The sequence below is a fragment of the Polypterus senegalus genome, chromosome 2 (genome assembly GCF_016835505.1).
Source record: "Polypterus senegalus isolate Bchr_013 chromosome 2, ASM1683550v1, whole genome shotgun sequence".
Lineage (NCBI taxonomy): Eukaryota > Metazoa > Chordata > Cladistia > Polypteriformes > Polypteridae > Polypterus > Polypterus senegalus.
The window spans coordinates 42,579,460-42,596,987 of NC_053155.1; positions in this window are offsets into that span (position 1 = coordinate 42,579,460).

Consider the following 17,528-nt stretch of genomic DNA (forward strand, 5'->3'; position numbering starts at 1 on the left):
ATAGATAGATAGATAGATAGATAGATAGGGAAGGCGCTAGAAGAAAGATAGATAGATAGATAGATAGATAGATAGATAGATAGATAGATAGATAGATAGATAGATAGATAGATAGATAGATAGATAGACAGATAGATAGATAGATACCAGATGGTTCATTATCCAGAACACCATCGGTTTATTCACTTGCATATCTCTGAGTTTACCCCTTAGTAGGAATGGCAGGATGGTACTGAAGGTGCTGTAGAAATCAAAATCCAGGTTAGAATAAGCCTTGTGGAGCAGATAGATAATTGCATCCTCCACTTCAAACTGCAGTGGATGCAGGTGGTCTACCACAAGAGGACTCATATGGTCCAGGACCAGCCTCTCAGAAGTCATGGAAAGACATATCCATGAATCCCAGCAGGAGTGCGTCTCACGAGCGGAGTCTTCTGGCCCCTGCTAAGGTATTCCTCCCTGTGAGTATAAAGTGCTATTGAGTGTAAAGTGCAGTGTGTTGGACTGAGTCCTGAGTGATGAGTGAACTTCACTAAGGGTGCTAATAATCCAGGCATTAACCTGTCCAACAATATAAAAAGAACTTTAGAGGTTAAAGTGCCTTTTGTGAACACAGCATGAGATTCAAACAAAGGTTGCTGTGTCCGTGAGGTAGCAGCAGCAGCACAATAAATTTAATTAAAATCAAAAAATGAAACCACTCATGAATGTTTTAATATAAGCCGTGTGATTATTGAATACACAACACTGCTCATGCAGCACTGCAATAAAGAAATAACGAGTCCGGCATTACAGAGGTGTAAGTAAGCAGGCTGCATTTATTAGGATTTAAAAACTCGAATGTCTTTGACTTATCATCAGTAAAATTTGATTTTCAATGGCAGCAACTGACAGAGACTCATTGTATTCATAAACACTGTGTTTGTGTTTTACTCAGACGTCAAACTGATGAATGTGACAAAATGCTGACAATGGTTATCCAGGCTGTGCAAATCTAATAACTGTGCATTATCATCTTTATATTAATAAAAGTAAGTTGTTTCATACAGAGGATTTAAAATGAATCCCTCAATCAAAACTACAATTAGGACATGGACACAGATCACACTATTGTTGAAACGTAAAAGTATGTAATTTTCGGAAGCGCCCCCGTGCGAGTGTACGCTATGCTGGACTGGGGTAGTTTGGTGGGGATGTGTGCACGTAAGACCCTGAACTGGACTGGTGCCCCATTCACGGCTGGTTCACACAGTCAGCTTAATGCTGCTGACATCATCTTGTGCCCCTAAACTTGATCAAATTGGATCAGAAAATGGCAGGCTAGATGGGCCATTAATGCATTCTCTAACTGCTAATCTTGTTTGAATCAGAAGTGCTTATAACAAATATTGACTCACTTGCAAGTTTTCACATTTTATTGTTATACAACATTGAATCACAGTGGGTTTCATTTCGCTTTTTTGTCACTGATCAACAGAAAAAGACTCTTTAATGTCAAAGTGAAAACAGATTTCTGCAAAGTGGTTTAAATAATCACAAATATAAAACACAAAATGATTGATTGCATAAGTATTCACGCCCATTGTTGCTTTGAAGCCATTCCAGAGTAGCTTTGGCTTTATGCTCGGGGTGCTTGCAGGAAAGCAAATCTTCTCCCAAGTCGCAGGTTTCATGCAGAGCACATCAGGATTTCCTCCTGGTATTCTTCATCTTTTACTGCAGTCTTCTAAGGTCTGCTACAGCATAATGTTGCCACCATCATGTGTCACAAAAACCTCAATTTTGGTCTTATTAGACCATTACGTCTTCTTCCAACTGACACCAGAGTCTCCCATGTGCCCTTTGGCATACTCTACCCCAAATGTCGTGCCATGTCTGTTCGCCACTCTCCCATAAAGCTACAAATGATGAAGCCCTCAGACTACACAGACTCTCAGTCATTGTAGCTTGTCACTCCTTCAGAGTTCTCATTGGTCTCTTGGTGACCTCCCTCACGTCATCTTCCTGCAAGATCACTCAGGTTTTGTGGCTGGCCTGTTCCAGGCAGATTTACAGTTCTGACATACTCTTCCATTTCTTAATGAGCAATTCCAAGGAATATTCAGTGTGATGGACCGGTGGAATGGAATGACAACGTAGCTGGAATGGACTCTGTTCCCTTACCTGAGGTGAGAGGCAAAGCTTTCCCGGTCTCAGCCCAGAGGTGGGCATGCCATGCCAACATGCATTGACTGGCATGACCGTTGCAAGTCAGGAGCACAGAGTGTTGAGTGGACATGGGGAAATGGCTTTCCAAGACTGTATGCTGTAGGGTGGCTTAGCATTCCTGGGCAGGTGTACCTGCATACACACTTGCAGTGTGTACTTTGGATTGAAGTCCCAGTGGGCAGCCATGCTTGAGTCGATGGGTGACACTCGCTTTGTGGGGCTGCTGGTTGACCTGAAAAAGTGATTCCTCCCTGCAAAGTCCTGACATTAGAAGTTCTCCCAGGTCCTGCACAAAAGGAGCTTCCTCACATTCATTTGAGGAGTTGCAGTCAGGGGATGACTAAGACAAAATTTGCCAGGAGGAGAGTCAAGAAAGATAAAAAGACTGTGATTGGTAACTGTGATTATGCTATTTGAAAGAAGAAACCTATACAAGACATTTTTTTTCGTTAATGGAACGGTCAGTGTTTGAACCCTGAGACTGTAGATGGTGCAATTGTGTTTGGGGTCTACCACACACCCTAGTGGCCACATCAGTGACTTGGATATTTTTTTATCTCCATCCCCCGAGTTGAACTTTTCAATCGTCTTTTCACAAAGGTGTTCTTTGGCCTTCATTGTGTAGGTTAGGCCACCACAGTGACTCAATCTGGACCTTCCCCATAAGGTGCACAGAAACCACAAACAAATGAAACCCCAGCCAGATGATCTAAAGCTAATTGGCAGCGCCAGTGATGATCGAGGTGTGTCATATTCAGCGCCGGTCAAAGCCCAATTGGAGCCTCAAGCGAGGTGAATGTCACCCCACGTTGTTCATAGCAGGTAGTCTTTATTATTAGACTGACATCTTGTTGTCCCTTTGTTTTTAGCAGCCGTTGGTGTTGGCAGACGGCACCCCTTTGTGTGTATACTGTGGACCATTAAGGATTGTGCTCCTTGATGTATGGGACATGCGCACTTTTACTGTTATAAACGGCACCCAGCAGATAACAGCACCCACTCAATAGCATTAGAATTCAAAGGCGGTGGGAATGTGGGGCTGGGGGGGTCCCCGGGGGTCCCCCTTGGTGTTCCTAGAGCATCTGATGACAGCACCCTAGGTGGCAGCCTATGTCACTTAATGCATTGACTGACTTTGATCATATTAAAGGAGTGAATACTTAATGCAATCAGTTCCCTTTTGTATTATATTTGTAATTAATTAAGACCACTTTACTGAGATGTTTTCACTTTGACATTAAAGGTTTCTTTTGTGGTTTAGCAGCGTTAAAAAAGTCAAATTAAATCTACTGTGATTCAATGTTATATAACAATAAAAGGTGAAGAGGGGTGAATACTTTTTATAGGCACAGTATGTTTGCATCTTTTCCATTAGGTACCCAGTGTGTTAATTATTTTACAATAAATATTGTTCAACACTTCTACATATTGTTTTAAATAGAAGTGGTTTTAACATTTCTTGATCTTTTCAGAGCCTCATAAAGGCCAGAAATGTACTCGACAGAGCAGGTTGTTTATTACCTCTGTGAGAAGGCTTCACTGATTTGCATGTGATACCTCCTCAAAGAATGATGATTTACATTTCCGCCTGAAAATAAAATTCCAATGTTATGGGTTCAGCACTTTGCAAATTAATGCTTTAGTGAGAAGCCAGTGTTATGTATAAATAGGCATGAAGGTGACCTACCAATCAATTAGGATTATGAGCATCAGCAGAAATGCTGTCTATTGAAAGTGAGTTGACAAAAGAAAGAGGCTGCCTTGTAACCTACGCAGCTCAGAGCCTGCACACAATTCAATAAACTTTAATGCAAATGCGTCAGCCACACTTTGCCCACAGACCTGTAAAATAAGCATTATTTCAATACAATTTGCTGTACGTGAAATAAAAATAGAAATATCACTTCACAGCTATCATTTCACACATATCAGTTATAAATAAAAATTGTCAATTAAATGAGAGGATGATAGAGGTAACCGTGTTGAAGTCCTTTGTTAAAAATTGTTGGTTCTTCCTTCCACTTGAGACTGCCAGGATAAGCCCTGGTTCTTTAAAATGTGAAAAGAGGGATGCAAAATAGACACAATGGCTCAAATGTACCACAAAGATACTGTTAAGAATGTTATTATAAATAGGAAAAAATGTTGTCTTCAATCTGCATGCTCCCATTAGGCCAGATTATCTCAAAACACAAGGTGAGCTACCACAGCTATGGAGATGACATGCAGCTTTACTTATCTATATCACCTGGTGACCCTGATGCTCTGGGCCCTCTGATCCAATGTCTTGATAGGATTTCTGAAAAGATGAGTAGTAATTTCATCAAGCTAAATAAGGAAAAAACAGAAATCTTAGTTGCTAGTAAAACTGGAAACGATGTGGGTATTAGAAATAAGCTTGATTCCTTAGAATAAAAAATCAATGATAAGATAAAGAATTACGGTGCAATCAGACCTAAGTTGTACATCACACTGTTATGTCCAGAATTGAACCCTGTGTTTCTTTAAGAAGTTTGTACATAGTTGATTTCATAAAAAACAAGGGGCAGGATGGGAATAAAGGGAGTGTGGTGAATTGGTGGTTTGTGGGAAAAAAGAAGTTTGAAATTAAAGAAAGAAAATGTTTGGGCAAAACCAGTGTGTGACCAGTTTTTGTGTCTGGATACAACACACACATTAACTAGATTACTAGGATTGCATTTTTTCATTTAAGGAACATTGCAAAAGTTAGGCCTCTTATAACACTGCAAGATGCTGAGAAATTAATTCAGGCTTTTGTTTTCAGTCGGCTGTAGTACAATAATGCACTCCTAACTGGGCTACCCAAGAAAAACATCAACAAGTTGCAGTTAGTTCAGAATGCAGCAGCCAGATTCTTAACTAGAAAAAGAAAAACTGAGCACATCACTTCAGCATTGGCGTCGTTACACTGGTTACCTGTGTACTTTAGAATTGACTTTAAAATGAAGTTAATGGTATATAAAGCCTTAAGTAATCTTGCTCATTCCTATATCTCAGATGCCTGTCCCCCCTACGCTCCAAGACGTAACCTTAGAGCTTCTAATACTAGTCTGCCAAATACAAATACAAGCAAACCAAACAAATGCAGAAGTAGTGAGGTAACCTTTTGCTGTTATGTGCTCAAACTCTGGAGTACTTTACCAATAGTGATACGCCAGGCAAATATTGTGGACCATTTTTTTAATTTGGCCTTTTAGTAACTACAATTTAATAAACTAGATATGCACAGAATTATGATACTCTTCAACAAACTACAATCTTTATTAATGTTGTGAAAGGATCAGACTCGACACACTTAAAAACGTTTGGGGCAGACACCCGTATATTATCCCTGGCTGGAATGGGTTTGTTTTTGTAGACAGAAGAGTCTCTGTTGGAATCCAGACTTGAACTGCTTCAGGTTTGGGAAGATGGTGGTTTTAACTGACAAGACTGGAAGTGACATGGGGAACCAGAAGTGACCTTCTTCTGACGTCAGCCTGGGTGCCGGAACCGGAAGTGATGTCAGCCTGGGTGGCAGATCCGGCAGTGACGTCCATAGACATATATAGATAGACGCCGCATTCACTGCGTTGCCCAGTCGACACGATACGTCAGCGCATCCGCCCTATTGCGAGTGGTAAAAGTGCCATTTAAACTAATACAGGTAGATGTGGAAACCGGGTTTTCTGATGAAAAAACAATAACATTTAAAACAGTATCATTTACATACAACATATTTTGGCGAATCATTTAAATGCAATTATTTATATCCATGTATACACTAATAATGGCAATTATTAAATAATAATAATTATTATTATTATTATTAATAAATAATTCCTCCCATATAAGTAACATTTCTCAGACTGCCTTCTTACATCTCCGAAACATTTCTATACCTTGTCCTGTTCTAAAGCAACACAGTACTGAAGTATTGATTAATGCCCGAGTCACCTCATGTATAGATTACTGCAATGCTATTCTATCTGGAATCCCGCAAAAACATATCCATTGTTTACAACTTCTTCAAAATTCTGCTGCCAGGATGATAACCTGCTGTTCTAAATCCACTGAACAAGAAGTGCATACACCTGGTGTGCCCAATTAGGGTGAAACATGTGCCGTGTACCATTTGTATTGTTTGGCAGGTACTGTATAACATGTATATGATCTGCTTCTCGCAACTGAGAGGGCATGGTGGTAGTCTGCTGACAGGCCAACCAACCACATGTGTTATCTGATAGGTAACCACCCAAATATCAGATTGTGATCCAATCTATGCATGTATATATTTATACAGTATATGTGTGTGTGTGTGTGTGTATGGACATTATCATTCTATTGCCAATGTGAAGCCCAAGCAAGCATGCTCTTATGAAATTGCATGTGACATAATGGTGGCCATTCGTTTTAACTGAAAAAACGATTGCTTCTGTAAGGCAGACACTGTCCTAGGAGGTAACACCTCCTATTCTTATCCTTTGACCGTCTTGTATGTTTTGTTCATAGTTCTTAACGTCGTAATCTTTGAGTGATTTAGTTCCCATTCTTTTGTTTTTCTTTTGTTCTCAGTAGGAACTAGTTATACTTAGGCAGGTTTTAACTGTGATGTACCAATTTGAATATACAGTATGTGCATTTATATTTTATTGCTGTTTTTCTTCATTTTGAGTTATTATGTTTCAGGTGTTTAAGTTACTTCTATTAGCTTCTCTTATCATTTGTTATTTGTGCTCTTTCCCCTTAAATGTGCCTTCTTTCCCTATGTTTTGTGGTTAGAGCCCCAGGGGTCGGGACCACCACAATGTCACAACGATAGGGTCCTCCTTCTGGCTGTTTACTTCTACTCAAAAGTGAGATCCAAAAGTTGAGGACTCAAATTGTTTGGAGTCATGTGTAAGTTTTATTTTCTTGTGGATTTACTGTATTTTGACAAAAAGTCATTTCTTGGATTGCTTTTTGTGACTTGTTTGCTTCTTGGGACCGTATTTCAGGTATTTCAAGCAACTCACTTTTGCTCGTTTTTTCTGACTGTTTTGCTCTGCCTTTGGATTGTGTTTCTGCGACATGTTTGCTTCAAGATTACATTTTTAGGCAACTACTTTTTTGTTGTTTTAGATATTTTTCCTTTGTTTTTCTTTTTTCTTAAATAAATATTTCAATCTATAAAGAGTCATTTTTGCCTTTTGGCTGAAAAAACTGTTTTGGCTCAGGTTTCTCCATCTTGTGAGGCATTTTGGAATATTTAAGTAAAATTTTTTTTTTTTACTTTAATCCAGTATTGACTGTACAAAAAGCAATCGGTCCAAATAATTAAAGAGTGAAGATCCGCAAAAATACCAGAGTCAAAGGGCAACACAAAGGTCAAGCAGAAAGTCAAAAAGATAGAAATGTCAAAACCAAATTGTTAACCAAACATTGAAGTCAAAAGACAAAAAATTGTTTCATAATAGCCATAATCAAATTTCAATGTAAGCAGTACAGTAAGTTTGGTCCAATCTTGGCTCATTGTTACTATACTAGGGTGATCTTTATACTACACATTGATGGTGTCACATGTGGCATGGCTCCAGTGCTTTATGTAAAATCCCCATGGAAATGGATGATATAAACCCCACGAAATAGCAGCACCATCATCAAAAAAAGAAACTAAAAGATATTAAACTTCTAAACTGAAGCTTTAAACAAAATTGTCACTGAGTAGTACGAGTATTACGGCTTCAGGCAAACCCATAAAAAGAGAAACAAAACAAATCCAGATTTCCCATTTTGGGCCTAGTCAGACCGTAACCTGCTGTAGTTGGAAGTAAGCTGGAGTGACTGAGCCACTTCTGGGGTGGCCAGTGAAGGTTCTGGTTTGCCTTTCTTAGCTCTTTTGGGGGCCTCAACTCATTTCAACATGTGTGATTCTACTTCATGTCAATACCTTGTGCTGTTTTGGAAATGATTTCTATCATAGCAACAGTACAGACAGTCATCCCTTAAAAACAAATTCGCCAGCAAGTCTAATTTCAGACATGATGCAGACAGTAATGTAGAGATTGCTTGTCTACAGTATCATGGCTCATCGGTATAAAATGTGTTAACAGTAGTATCAAGATGTGCATATTTCTTTTAGTTGTATCGGTTTCATAAATTGTTTCTTCAAGAATGTGAATAAACATCCTAGACAGTTATTAGTCATACAAAGGTACAAAACAGATCCTTCTCTTTTCTCCCAGGAATGCCTGCTTATCACAAGATAATCTAAAATTTGAGTGCAATCAACCATATCATGGCTGTAGCAACAGCTAACCAAAATCATGACACACTGATCAGTTTAAAAAGGTTTTAACGCACTTTCTGAGTGGGCGAACTCCTACACTCAGTTACATCTTATATAAAATGTCATTGTTTTCCTAATGTTTATGGATTTATGAAATTTTCTTCCACTTTCAATTCTGTGTAGAAAAGAAAATATGAATTAATGAGCATGACTGAAGGTGTAAAAGAGTTTAAAAGTCATTCTTTTATCAAAGGGAAATTGCTAATGTTACAGCGGTGAGTTGACAGAACATTTATTTTATGTGATTGTTCTGTTTTCATTTTTATACTTTAAACAACACATACACAATGTGCATTTAGATAAACAGATATGAAAGGCACTATGGGACAGCTTGATTGATATTTTATGTATAATAATAAAATACAAACTTCAATATGTACAACTATTCAGCATGTTTTATAAAAAGACAGAGAAAAAAAATAGGCACACAGTGGGGAAAAAAGCACAAAATGTCAACTTTAATCTCAAAATTTCCACTTTAATCAGGTAGTTTATTTTGTCATTGAAGTAGTACATCATAAACTTCATATTAAATTTTTTTTAAAACTTTTTAAAATAGTTTCTCAAATCCCATTTTAACTAAAGTAGCAAGTTAAATGCTTTGTTTTGTATTTGATCTTCATTGTGTGTGAATCACTACTTGCTTTTTAAACCGGCTCTCTTCCTCCAACTGGACACAGAATCCATTACATTCATGATATTACAGCTCTCTGAATAATTAAAATACTGAGATGTATACGTGATATCATTTTCATGATGATAGGAGTTAAAGCACGTTATTAAACATGGGAACACGGTGGTGCAGTGATTGCTCCTGCCTAACGCAAGATGCTTGCTTTGCTGTGTGCGACCTTCAATGAAATAATTTATTGCAGCAGTACTGCCTCTTTCAAACGTAGTAACCCCCAATTCCTGTCCATAATTTTCTTTCTCCAAGTAACCAATCACCACACAATCAGCTCTGTAATAGACGTTAAGCCATCTGTAAGCTTAGAATGCCGATTCTTCAAAACTTTTAAGGAACAGTGAAATATCTTCGTAGTACGTGTTTAATTATTCTATCCATCCAGTGTTGCGCCAGCCCCAGCAAGAATACAGCGCAAGGCAGGGACAATCCATGAACGGACCGTCAGCTCCTTGCTAGAGCTGCGGCACCATGTCCTCACATGTTTAATTATTAACAATATAGATTATTTAAATGAAGTTAAAGTTTTATCTGTATAACATAATAAACATATTCTGCTGCATTTCATCTTAAAAATGATATCACCATCATATGTAAATACGCGCTTTATAAAGTGGCTCAGGTTGTGCAATATTATCAATGTAGTGTAAGTTTACAGTGAGGTAATTGTACTTATAAGTACAAACACTTCTACAAGGAGCACTTGACGGACTGATTGAGTGTGTTTATAGTTCTTGGGATGAAACTGTTTCTGAACCGCGAGATCCGTACAGGAATGGCTCTGAAGCGTTTCCCATATGAGAGCAGTTCAATAGACAGCATGGCTGAGGCAGTGTGTGTTTGATGCTGTATACCAATAATTCTCTTTCCAATCAGCTGTTGTACTCCTATGATTCCCCACTCAGATACAGTGATATACAGGTAAATAATCCGAGTGGTGCAGTGAGAGTGTTATTTGGAAAAAGATGATCTGCTGTGGCAACCTCTAACGGGAGCAGCTGAAAGAAGAAGAACACTAAAGAACACTAACAACACTAAAGCAGCTATTGTATTTTGAATAGTTTGACCATTCTGTGGACCATTATATTGTTACAGGTTAATTACAATCAGATGCATTAAACTAATAAACAATATGCGGTTAATTTCAGTATATTTATAAAGCATGTCAGGGATGTGGGTCAAAAAAGAAAGGGAAACCACATTGGAACAATAGCACTACTGTGACGCTGGGTGCCGCCAGTTTGCAAAATCGAGCGGAGAACTTGTGTGTGCCAAGGATTTAGCTGCCGTGAAAATGTGAGTGGCTTTATGTCAAGTTTAGGTTTTATACATCACGATTTGAGTGTGGAAACGGGCATACGCAACATTTTTGTGCATACGCACCGTTTATACATGAGGGCCCAGCTCTGTGTAACTCCTCTTACTCTGCACAAACTATCAAACAATAGATGAAAAAATGAAAGATAATTGTTGTAGCCTTGATTCTACATCAGTACACAACACTTCATATTTTGCACACATTTTCAAACAATTATTTAGATTTTTATTTATGTATTTTTATTTGAAAATCTATTTGAAAAATGAAATTCTCCAAATAAATACCATGATCCTGAAAACACTAATACTTTTTCTAATTGCTCCTTGATTGATGGATTTTCGCTTTGTTATTTGACTTCTACTACTGAATACAGACTGGATTTTTTGCTTTTAGTTTTACATTTTGAATGTTTTATTTTTTTTATTTTTGTAAAATAATCTTTGACATATGAAAAAACTTTCCTTTTGTTATTTGTGCCCAAGGTTTCTCTTTCCCCCTTTTGGATTATTTGCATTTTAAGGCTTTTATCCCTTTTTGGATTACCCTGTGCAGGGTGAAAAGCCTGCTGCTAGACTTTAGGGTTGGGCTGCCTTTGTTATAAGGCTACATCTAAAACACTGTGGCCCAGCTTTGGGTGAATAGTTTGGGTTTTGAGATTCGACATATGGCAGTTCATAACAACATTTACTTAAAAGCTACTCAACCTGGATATTTAGTGTTGGAAGAAGGGGAATAAGAGAAGAGTTAGTCAGAGCACGTAACAAGGAGAGAAAGTGGTGAGAGTTGAGCCGATGAATACAGAATGTACAGCAATTAAGGAAAAAAAGAAAGTGAGTCAGCGTGAAATGCTACCAAACTGGGTCATTTTAACAATTTGATCTTCGTGAACATCAGTAGGAAAAAGCTACATTTTTATTTTGCAAGCTGCATCACGTTTTGACTGACATTGGACTCATCTAAGTTTCCACCTGATTCAGCAACTTTCTGGAATTAGTCTGATTTTGTAAAATATACAGCACAGATTTTGTAACCTTATCGGACACTCTTCAGTGAGACATTACTGTGTTTTTCCCTGAGATGTAACTCTTTACATGTTGAAAGTCACTAAAGGGTACTCACTTCTGGCTTTTGAGTTAGGTATATAAAGTAAACCCTTGCGGGCTCTTCAGTTTGTTTTTTTGAGTAAGTGTCGTGAAGGGCTTCTTATCTGTTATGTGTTAGCTTATATTTATGTAATATGGCTATTTTTGTTATTACTAAATCTTTGTCTTTCACATTTGTATGTATTTCCTCCTATTTTTTAATTATGTACTATTTGTACCATAATTATCTTCACATTCAGCACTACTAACCCAACACTAAACATATTTTAGCTTTTTATTTGGAAAGAAATTATTAAAATTCCGAAAATAAAAATGGCCTTTAAAAAACTAATATTGTCATCAATTGATAAGCCATCCAAGCCTTTCAACAGAATACAAGACTCCGCCATCCTCATAAATCACAAAAAGTCTCAATATCTTTAATGCGATTATAGCGTGCAAACTCTAGTTTTGTCCTGCACTTCACTAAGACCTTTGAAGTCACTGACACCTCAGTGGTTTTTGAGTTCTTCTCCTTGCTTCATTTTGACTTAAACATTGCAAGCTTTTCTTGAGCCAGAACATATTTATTTTTATATTTAGGATTATACCCAACTCCAAAAATAAAAGGAACAGTCAAAAATGGTAATCCAGCCCAGAAAGTAAACAGTGGTCTCAATCCATCACAATGCAGAAACAAATGAAAAGCTGTTTCTTCCTGCTGACAAAATGGACAGGAATCTGATGGTGCAGGAGAAACAACTGCTATAAATGAGTTAATTGCGAGAGCTGCATAAACAATCCTCCATTGTAAGTCTCTTTAGTCTTTTTTTGCAGAGGAAGTTTATAAAAAGCTCTTCAAGCTGGAGTTGTATTCATGCTGACATTCAATTCTTTTTCTTCATTGTACATTTTTAAAGGAAATTCTAAAATGTAACTTTAACAGTTATTGATAGAAGTCCATGTTTTGCATCATTTCAAATAGTTTATATGAGATAGTATCAAAGCTAAGAATAAACCTGGCTGGTCAGCACAATCTAATACTTTAGGTTTGAGAAATAAAACAAGATCTGTAGCATTTGATTGAGGGATTTGCTTTTCTGAAGAAACAGCAGTACATAACAAGCTCTTGCCTAATTGATCGAGAGCCGTGGTTCTCAATTGGAGGGCTACAGCTCACTAGGGGGCTCCAGCTAACTTCCAGGAGAGCTGTAAGGTGACTGAAAAATAATTATGAAATACCAGTAAAGTACTTTAATCATCAAAAAGCAAGCTATAGTAGAATTGTAAAACTCAAGGCCTGTGGGACAGATCTGGCCGTGGGATCTGTTTGAATCAGCCTGCCTCATCGGTATTTAAAGCACGTTACATACAGCCTGCAATGACTATTAGTTTTCTTAAAGCCCTCCTTTACGGTACATTTCATACATACTATAGATTGTATCCATATGTAACTTACCTGCCATTTTCACCTGTTTGTACGGAAATATAAGTAACACAATATTTTTAAACTGTCACTAACCCTACTCTGTTCTGTTTCTCTTCTCAGTATCTGGGTGTGACACTTGGTTCCACTGCTCTACTGCCAGGCTACTCTCCTGCAAAGTAATTTCAGATAAAGTAGAGTTTGAGTCATCAGATTGGACAACCAGCACAGCAAACCCAGGAACGGGTAGGTGGCCAGTTGGCTGAGGTCTCCAAGACTGTGAGTTTATTTTTGACTTTCTCTTTTACACTTTTAATCTCCTGCATTGTCAACTGGCCATAGTTCATCAGTTAATTAATGGACAGATATTGTTGGTTTCCATTTATTTTTAATTAGTTTCTACCCTGTTCTTGGTGTGTTATAACAATTCTGTATTTATATTTATACCAATTCTATATTTAGTGATTAGTATAATCTATACTTGAACTTCAACTGACAATTAGTCACAACACCCTTAACCTGGGGTGGCGCAGTGAGTAGCGCTGCTGTCTCACAGTTAGGAGACCCGGGTTTGCTTCCCGGGTCCTCCCTGCATGGAGTTTGCATGTTCTCCCCGTGTCTGCGTGGGTTTCCTCCGGGTGTTCCGGTTTCCTCCCATAGTCCAAAGACATGCAGATTAGGTGCATTGGTGATTCTAAATTGTCCCTAGTGTGGGTGTGTGTGTGCGCCCTGCGGTGGGCTGGCACCCTGCCCAGGGTTTGTTTCCTGCCTTGCACCCTGTGTTGACTGGGATTGGCTCCAGCAGACCCCCGTGACCTTGTAGTTGGGATATAGTGTGTTGGATAATGGATGGATGGATGGATGGACCCTTAACGTGCACTCAGTGAAGAGCCTTAAAAAAACACCAATCTTTACAAGTACTATACATTTACACCGGCTATTACAGACTTGAATCAAATGTATGTTTTTATTGTATAATTGTAACAATAACAGCAGCTTACTACTCAAAATGTTTATTTTGTACAGTACAGTACAGTACAGTTTATTTTTGTATAGCCCAAAATCACACAGGAAGTGCCGCAATGGGCTTTAACAGGCCCTGCCTTTTGACAGCCCCCCAGCCTTGACTCTCTGAGAAGACAAGGAAAACTCCCAATAAAAACCTTGTAGGGAAAAATAGAAGAAACCTCGGGAAAGGCAGTTCAAAGAGAGACCCCTTTCCAGGTAGGTTGGGCGTGCAGTGGGTGTCAAAAGTAGGGGGTCAATACAATACAATATACAGAACAGAACAATTCCTTAAGACAGCATAATAATAAAAATTTTAGAAGTACGGTTTAACAGTAGATGATATGACATAATTAGGTTTGGATATTTTTAGAGTCCTGGAGACCTCATCCATCTAGCTGCCTCCCCATTTGGTGATGCCACGGCTGAAAGCGTTGCTCGATGAAAGGACCCCTCTTTCCCATGATTCCTGTGATCCTCCATCAGGGATGACTTTACCATAGGCAGGCAAACAACTTGGCAGGTGGGCCGTGGCACCAATTGCCACATTTGGGTACCGAGAAAAGAAACAGAATAGGTGAGGGTTAGTATTCAAATATAATTATCATGTTACTTATGTTTTAGTGCTAATGACGAACAACAGAGATGCAGTCTGTACAGTTAATCAGCAGCTCTAGTCAGGATATGCTAAACTGAAGTAGAGAGTCTTCAGCCGGGATTTAAAGGCTGAGACCGAGGGGGCATCTCTTATGGAAGCAGGAAGACCACTCCACAGTTTAGGGGCCCTGTAACTAAAAGCTCGACCTCCCACTGTTATTTTATTAATCCTTGGAATCCTAAGCAGACTGGCATCTTGAGATCTTAATGTGCGCTCAGGTTTGTAAGTCATGATAAGTTCAGACAAGTTAGCCGGACCTTGGCCATTTAATGCTTTATATGTTAAAAGGAGGATTTTGAAATCTGCCCTGAACTTAACTGGGAGCCAGTGTAAGGATTTAAGAACTGGAGTTATGTGTTCATATTTTCTTGTTCTTGTAATAATTCTTGCAGCGGCATTTTGGATTAACTGGAGGCTGTATAAAGAACAGTTTGAACATCCAGTGAACACCGCATTGCAGTAGTCAATCCTACTAGAGATAAATGCATGAATTAATTTCTCAGAATCCTGTTTATTTAGAAAGCGCCTTAATTTCCTAAAATTTTTAAGATGGAAAAAACATGTTTTGGATGACTTTGTAATATGCGCTTTAAATGACATGCTAGAGTCAAAGATAACACCTAAATTGCGGGCTGATTCAGTAAAATTAATTGGGATTCCAACTGAGTTAAATGATGACAAAATATTGCTGTGATCAGTGCCATTCCCTTCAACAATTAACATCTCTGTTTTATCTGTATTTAAAGACAAGTAGTTCTCATTCATCCATTCCTTTAATTCACTAACACACGGCACGGCATGGCTCAAACCTGCGACCTGTTGATTATAAGTCAGCAGCTGTTACCGCTGTACTACAAAAACAGTCGTGATAAACAAGTATACTAACCCGATTTCTTTTTCTTCGCTTATAGTCTTGAATAAAAGCGTACTTCTTTTGTTATATTTGTACCTTTTGTGAAAGTGCTTATTTGATATTTGGACTTCGGTATTCACACATTATACACTTCATGTCAAAATTTTGTTGTTAGTAATAAAACATGAAAAAAGTTTGTCTTTTAGGTATGTGTTCAACATTTCTTGCATTTCCTTTCATCCTACACTTACATAATCTTTGTAGACACAGAACACACACGAAATGCATGTGTTCCAAATAACAATATATTATTTACCCTTTACAACTCCAGGTACTTCGCTCACAAATAAACAATGCTTGAGTTGGGAGAGCTTTTTGCCCTTTCTGCGCCGGTGGGAGGATGGGATAGCTGGCTGCTTGCGCTTATCAACACATTTACAAAACAAAAGATGCTGACATAGAGGTGAGAATGGATTTAAGGTGGGCCAGGGTTACGAGTTTTTTTGTAGGCTTTGGTAATTCTAGTGTTAAAACACACCCCCAGTGTCTACATCATGTCTAGATGGAGATCAGATGAACTCCCTGCATACACACAGCAATTTCATGTTTACTAGTCACTCACATCACAGCTACTAACCAATAGTTAGAATGGGAGCAGGCTGCTCATAATGATCCAACAGAAGTGGAAGTGAAAGCGACGAGTCTCACTACTGTAAAGAGCTTTAGTGTTTTAACATTATGGCAAAGAGATGACTGTCTCGTGAAGAAATGGTTGCTCAACTTCACAAATGCTGCTGCTGCCACTCTGCATGCATGTTAGTCCTGGCCACTCTTCTGTACTTACCTAACTGCTTCCATCGTCCTACATGTTGCTTTTGTCTGTTCTGCTGACTTGACTGTTGTATGTGGAGAGAAAACCAATTTGAATTTCAAATTTGTGATTAATGAAACATACCCTACCTGGGGTTTGTTTCCTGCTTTGTGCCCTGTGTTGGCTGGGATTGGCTCCAGCAGACCCCCGTGACCCTGTGTTCAGATTCAACGGGTTGGATACGGTGCTGAATACAGAGAATAACGACATAACTTCTGCAATTAACTTTCTGTAGTAACTAATTGTACACTATAAAAATCCCTTTTGATTTTTTAAATTTAAGAAATATGTAATTATTTTATGCTTAATTTAAAATGTAATACTTAAGCCCAGTGAGTAGTTTTTGTTGTTATCAAAAATATCTGCAGTAATAAATTCTGTATTTTGGTAATTACTGCTGAGTATTTATCCCAAAAACTGCCTATTTGCTTTATGTTATGATTATGAAATTGAGGTACTGCTTAAAATAATTTTAATTTAAACATGCAGACTGCTTTTGAAATAACCAATTGATTTTGTATTATACTATTTTAAAACACAGGCAGTGTAAAGCCAGTACACTTTTGTTAATAAATGTAGGTTCAAAACAAGCACCTTTGTCAAGACTGCAGCAAAAGTACTTGATGGTAAATATCATGGACTTACATGGGGGACCTTGGTGACATAAAGGTTAACAACTGCAGATCTAAATCATCATTAAAGTGCCAAAGAAACTGCTGAACAAACGGTCAAGATCTCCTGGCTAGATGGGCTGTATGGTGGCAAGTACTTGTATGTTCTTCTGTTAAATGACAGACCTCGATGATGTCTTTAATCATGAGTAATGAAATGGTCAGTACTCAAGGGAGGACACAATTATGGCTCTCCCTGGAACCAAAAAAAAATCATCAACACTAATATCGGTTCTTACTAATTTATAATGCCATGTTAGCAACATACAGTCGATCAATAAAAACTTGACAGAACAGACAAATTCAATTATGGTAAGACAGAATAAAATACGGTACCTATCAAAATTCGAATCATTGACTCTCCTGAAAAGTGCAAAAGTGGGATTCCTCCAAGTCAATCCGTCTGGAGATTGTATAGCAAAC